Source organism: Aegilops tauschii, chromosome 7 (assembly GCF_002575655.3).
Source record: "Aegilops tauschii subsp. strangulata cultivar AL8/78 chromosome 7, Aet v6.0, whole genome shotgun sequence".
Classification (NCBI taxonomy): domain Eukaryota; kingdom Viridiplantae; phylum Streptophyta; class Magnoliopsida; order Poales; family Poaceae; genus Aegilops; species Aegilops tauschii.
Window position 1 is genome coordinate 602,778,403 of NC_053041.3, and position 6,000 is coordinate 602,784,402.

Consider the following 6,000-nt stretch of genomic DNA (forward strand, 5'->3'; position numbering starts at 1 on the left):
ACAATAATCTCTTAGGAGATCTATTCAATGTAATTCTTGCGTTGTGTTTGTTGGGATCCGATGAATTGTGGATTTATGATCAGATTATTCAGTGGAAATAATTTAATCATTTCTGAGATTTATTATGTGTGATTTTATAGCCTTGTATTTCTTTCCGATCTATCTATATCATTTGGCCAATTAGATTTTTTTATCTTAAGTGGGGAGGTGCTTGGTAGTAGGTTCAAGCTTGCGGTGTCCCTACTAGTGATAGGAGGAGTTGCAAGGCATGTATTTGTATTTTTGCTACTAAGGGTAAAATGCTCGGGCTCAAACATATTATTTGGTCTTTCTTTGTCTACATTATGTCATCATGCTTCAAGCATTACTCTGTTTGTTATGAACTTAATACCTTAAGATGCATGCTGGATAGCAATCAAGGGGTGGAGTAATAGTAGTTGATGCAGATGGATGTGGGTCTACTTGTCTCGGACATAATGCATATATATTGATCATGCCATGAAGAATCATCATAACTATGCGTATTTTATCAATTGCCCAACAATAATTTGTTTACTAACCGTACTATGCTCATGAGAGAGATGCCTCTAGTGAATGCTATGGCCCCCTGGGTCCATACACTTTATATATACTACAACCCTAAAAATACTCGCTGCAATTTATTTACTTTTATTTTCCTTTTTATTTTATCTATCCACCACTATTAGATTTAATCGGTGCAATTAATGAGTACAAGGGATTGGCAACCCTCTTGCCCGCTTTGGGTGCAAGTATTTGCTTCGTGTGTGTGCAGACACTGCTTACATTTGTTTTTGTGGTGTCTCCTACTGGTTCGATAAACCTGAAGGAAATATGCCCTAGAGGCAATAATAAAGTTATTATTTATTTCCTTATATCATGATAAATGTTTATTATTCATGCTAGAATTGTATTAACCGGAAACATGATACATGTGTGAATACATAGACAAACAAAGTGTCACTAGTATGCCTCTACTTGACTAGCTCGTTAATCAAAGATGGTTATGTTTCCTGGCCATAGACATGAGTTGTCATTTGATTAACGGGATCACATCATTACGAGAATGATGTGATTGACTTGACCCATTCCGTTAGCTTAGCACTTGATCGTTTAGTATGTTGCTACTGCTTTCTTCATGACTTATACATGTTCCTATGACTATGAGATTATGCAACTCCCGTTTACCGGAGGAACACTTTGTGTGCTACCAAACGTCACAACATAACTGGGTGATTATAAAGGTGCTCTACAGGTGTCTCCGAAGGTACTTGTTGGGTTGGCGTATTTCGAGATTAGGATTTGTCACTCCGATTGTCGGAGAGGTATCTCTGGGCCCACTCGGTAATGCACATCACTATAAGCCTTGCAAGCATTGTAACTAATGAGTTAGTTGCGAGATGATGTATTACGGAACGAGTAAAGAGACTTGCCGGTAACGAGATTGAACTAGGTATTGAGATACCGACGATCGAATCTCGGGCAAGTAACATACCGATGACAAAGGGAACAACGTATGGTGTTATGCGGTTTGACCGATAAAGATCTTCGTAGAATATGTAGGAGCCAATATGAGCATCCAGGTTCCGCTATTGGTTATTGACCGGAGACGTGTCTCGGTCATGTCTACATTGTTCTCGAACCCGTAGGATCCGCACGCTTAAAGTTTCGGTGACGATTGTATTATGAGTTTTTGTGTTTTGATGTACCGAAGGTTGTTTGGAGTCCCGGATGTGATCATGGACATGCCGAGGAGTCTCGAAATGGTCGAGACATAAAGATCGATATATTGGATGACTATGTTCGGACACCGGAATGGTTTCAGGGAGTTTCAGACATATACTGGAGTACCGGGGGGCTACCGGAACCCCCCGGGGAGTTTAATGGGCCAAGATGGGCCTTAGTGGAGAAGAGGAGGGGCGGCTAGGGCTGGCCGCGCCCCCCCTCCCCCTCTAGTCCGAATTGGACAAGGAGGGGGGGCGCCCCCTTTTCCTTCCCCCTCTCTCCTTCCCTTCCTTCCCCCCTCCTACTCCAACTAGGAAAAGAGGGAGTCCTAGTCCCGGTGGGAGTAGGACTCCTCCCTGGCGCACCCTTCCCTGGCCGGCCGCCTCCTCCCCCCTGGTCCTTTATATACGGGGGCAGGGGGCACCTCTAGACACAACAATTGATCTCTTGATCTCTTAGCCATGTGCGGTGCCCCCCTCCACCATATTCCACCTCGATCATATCGTAGCGGTGCTTAGGCGAAGCCCTGCGTCGGTAGCATCATCATCACCGTCACCACACCGTCGTGCTGACGGAACTCTCTCGTGAAGCTCTGCTGGATCGGAGTTCGCGGGACGTCATCGAGCTGAACGTGTGCTGAACTCGGAGGTGCCGTACGTTCGGTACTTGGATCGGTCGGATCGTGAAGACGTACGACTACATCAACCGCGTTGTGCTAACGCTTCGGCTTTCAGTCTACGAGGGTACGTGGACAACACTCTCCCCTCTCGTTGCTATGCATCACCATGATCCTGTGTGTGCGTAGGAATTTTTTTGAAATTACTACGTTCCCCAACAGTGGCATCCGAGCCTGGTTTTATGCATAGATGTTATATGCACGAGTAGAACACAAGTGAGTTGTGGGTGATACAAGTCATACTGCTTACCAGCATGTCATACTTTGGTTCGGCGGTATTGTTGGATGAAGCGGCCCGGACCGACATTACGCGTACGCTTACGCGAGACTGGTTCTACCGACGTGCTTTGCACACAGGTGGCTGGCGGGTGTCAGTTTCTCCAACTTTAGTTGAACCAAGTGTGGCTACGCCCGGTCCTTGAGAAGGTTAAAACAGCACTAACTTGACAAACTATCGTTGTGGTTTTGATGCGTAGGTAAGAACTGTTCTTGCTCAGCCCGTAGCAGCCACGTAAAACTTGCAACAACAAAGTAGAGGACGTCTAACTTGTTTTTGCAGGGCATGTTGTGATGTGATATGGTCAAGACATGATGCTATATTTTATTGTATGAGATGATCATGTTTTGTAACCGAGTTATCTGCAACTGGCAGGAGCCATATGGTTGTCGCTTTATTGTATGCAATGCAATCGCCCTGTAATGCTTTACTTTATCACTAAGCAATAGCGATAGTCGTAGAAGCAATAGTTGGCGAGACGACAACGATGCTACGATGGAGATCAAGGTGTCACGCCGGTGACGATGGTAATCATGACGGTGCTTCGGAGATGGAGATCACAAGCACAAGATGATGATGGCCATATCATATCACTTATATTGATTGCATGTGATGTTTATCCTTTATGCATCTTATTCTGCTTTGATTGACGGTAGCATTATAAGATGATCTCTCACTAAATATCAAGACAAAAGTGTTCTCCCTGAGTATGCACCGTTGCCAAAGTTCGTCGTGCCGAGACACCACGTGATGATCGGGTGTGATAAGCTCTACGTTCATCTACAACGGGTGCAAGCCAGTTTTGCACACGCAGAATACTCGGGTTAAACTTGACAAGCCTAGCATATGCAGATATGGCCTCGGAACACTGAGACCGAAAGGTCGAGCGTGAATCATATAGTAGATATGATCAACATAGTGATGTTCACCATTGAAAACTACTCCATCTCACGTGATGATCGGACATGGTTTAGTTGATTTGGATCACGTGATCACTTAGATGATCAGAGGGATATCTATCTAAGTGGGAGTTCTTAAATAATATGATTAATTGAACTTAAATTTATCATGAACTTAGTACCTGATTGTATTTTGCTTGTCTATGTTGTTTGTAGATAGATGGCCCGTGCTGTTGTTCCGTTAATTTTTAATGCGTTCCTTGAGAAAGCAAAGTTGAAAGATGATGGTAGCAATTAGACGGACTGGGTCCGTAACTTGAGGATTATCCTCATTGCTGCACAGAAGAATTACGTCCTAGAAGCACCGCTGGGTGCCAGGCCTGCTGCAGATGCAACTGACGACGTTAAGAACGTCTGGCAGAGCAAAGCTGATGACTACTCGATAGTTCAGTGTGCCATGCTTTACGGCTTAGAACAGGGGCTTCAGCGACGTTTTGAACGTCATGGAGCATATGAGATGTTCCAGGAGTTGAAGTTAATATTTCAGGCAAATGCCCGGATTGAGAGATATGAAGTCTCCAATAAGTTCTACATCTGCAAGATGGAGGAGAATAGTTCTGTCAGTGAACATATATTCAAAATGTCTAGGTATAACAATCACTTGATTCAACTGGGAGTTAATCTTCCGGATGATAGTGTCATTGACAGAATTCTTCAATCACTGCCACCAAGCTACGAGAGCTTCGTGATGAACTATAATATGCAAGGGATGGATAAGACAATTCCCGAGCTCTTCGTAATGCTAAAGGCTGTGGAGGTAGAAATCAAGAAGGAGCATCAAGTGTTGATGGTCAATAAGACCACCAGTTTCAAGAAAAAGGGTAAAGGGAAGAAGAAGGGGAACTTCAAGAAGAACAGCAAACAAGTTGTTTCTCAAGGGAAGAAACCCAAGTCTGGACCTAAGCCTGAGACTGAGTGCTTCTACTGCAAGCAGACTGGTCACTGGAAGCGGAACTGCCCCAAGTATTTGGCGGATAAGAAGGATGGCAAGGTGAACAAAGGTATATGTGATATACATGTTATTGATGTGTACCTTACCAGAGCTCGCAGTAGCACCTGGGTATTTGATACTGGTTCTGTTGCTAATGTTTGCAACTCGAAACAGGGCTACAGATTAAGCGAAGACTGGCTAAGGACGAGGTGACAATGCACGTGGGAAATGGTTCCAAAGTCGATGTGATCGCCGTCGGCACGCTACCTCTACATCTACATTCGGGATTAGTTTTAGACCTGAATAATTGTTATTTGGTGCCAGCGTTGAGCATGAACATTATATCTGGATCTTGTTTGATGCGAGACGGTTATTCATTTAAATCTAAGAATAATGGTTGTTCTATTTATATGAGTAATATCTTTTATGGTCATGCACCCTTGAAGAGTGGTCTATTTTTGTTGAATCTTGAAAGTAGTGATACACATATTCATAATGTTGAAGCCAAAAGATGCAGAGTTGATAATGATAGTGCAACTTATTTGTGGCACTGCCGTTTGGGTCATATTGGTGTAAAGCGCATGAAGAAACTCCATACTGGTGGGCTTTTGGAATCACTTGATTATGAATCACTTGGTACTTGCGAACCATGCCTCATGGGCAAGATGACTAAAACGCCGTTCTCCGGAACTATGGAGCGAGCACCTGATTTGTTGGAGATCATACATACTGATGTATGTGGTCCAATGAATGTTGAGGCTCGCGGCGGGTATCATTATTTTCTCACCTTCACAGATGATTTAAGCAGATATGGGTATATCTACTTAATGAAACATAAGTCCGAAACATTTGAAAAGTTCAAAGAATTTCAGAGTGAAGTTGAAAATCATCGTAACAAGAAAATAAAGTTTCTACGATCTGATCGTGGAGGAGAATATTTGAGTTACGAGTTGGTCTACATTTGAAACAATGCGGAATAGTTTCGCAACTCACGCCACCCGGAATACCACAGCGTAATGGTGTGTCCGAACGTCGTAATCGTACTTTACTAGATATGGTGCGATCTATGATGTCTCTTACTGATTTACCGCTATTGTTTTGGGGTTATGCTCTAGAGACAGCTGCATTCACGTTAAATAGGGCACCATCAAAATCCGTTGAGACGACACCTTATGAACTGTGGTTTAGCAAGAAACCAAAGTTGTCGTTTCTTAAAATTTGGGGCTGCGATGCTTATGTGAAAAAGCTTCAACCTGATAAGCTCAAACCCAAATCAGAGAAATGTGTCTTCATAGGATACCCAAAGGAAACTGTTGGGTACACCTTCTATCACAGATCCGAAGGCAAAACATTCGTTGCTAAAAATGGATCCTTTCTAGATAAGGAGTTTCTCTCGAAAGAAGTGAGTGGGAGG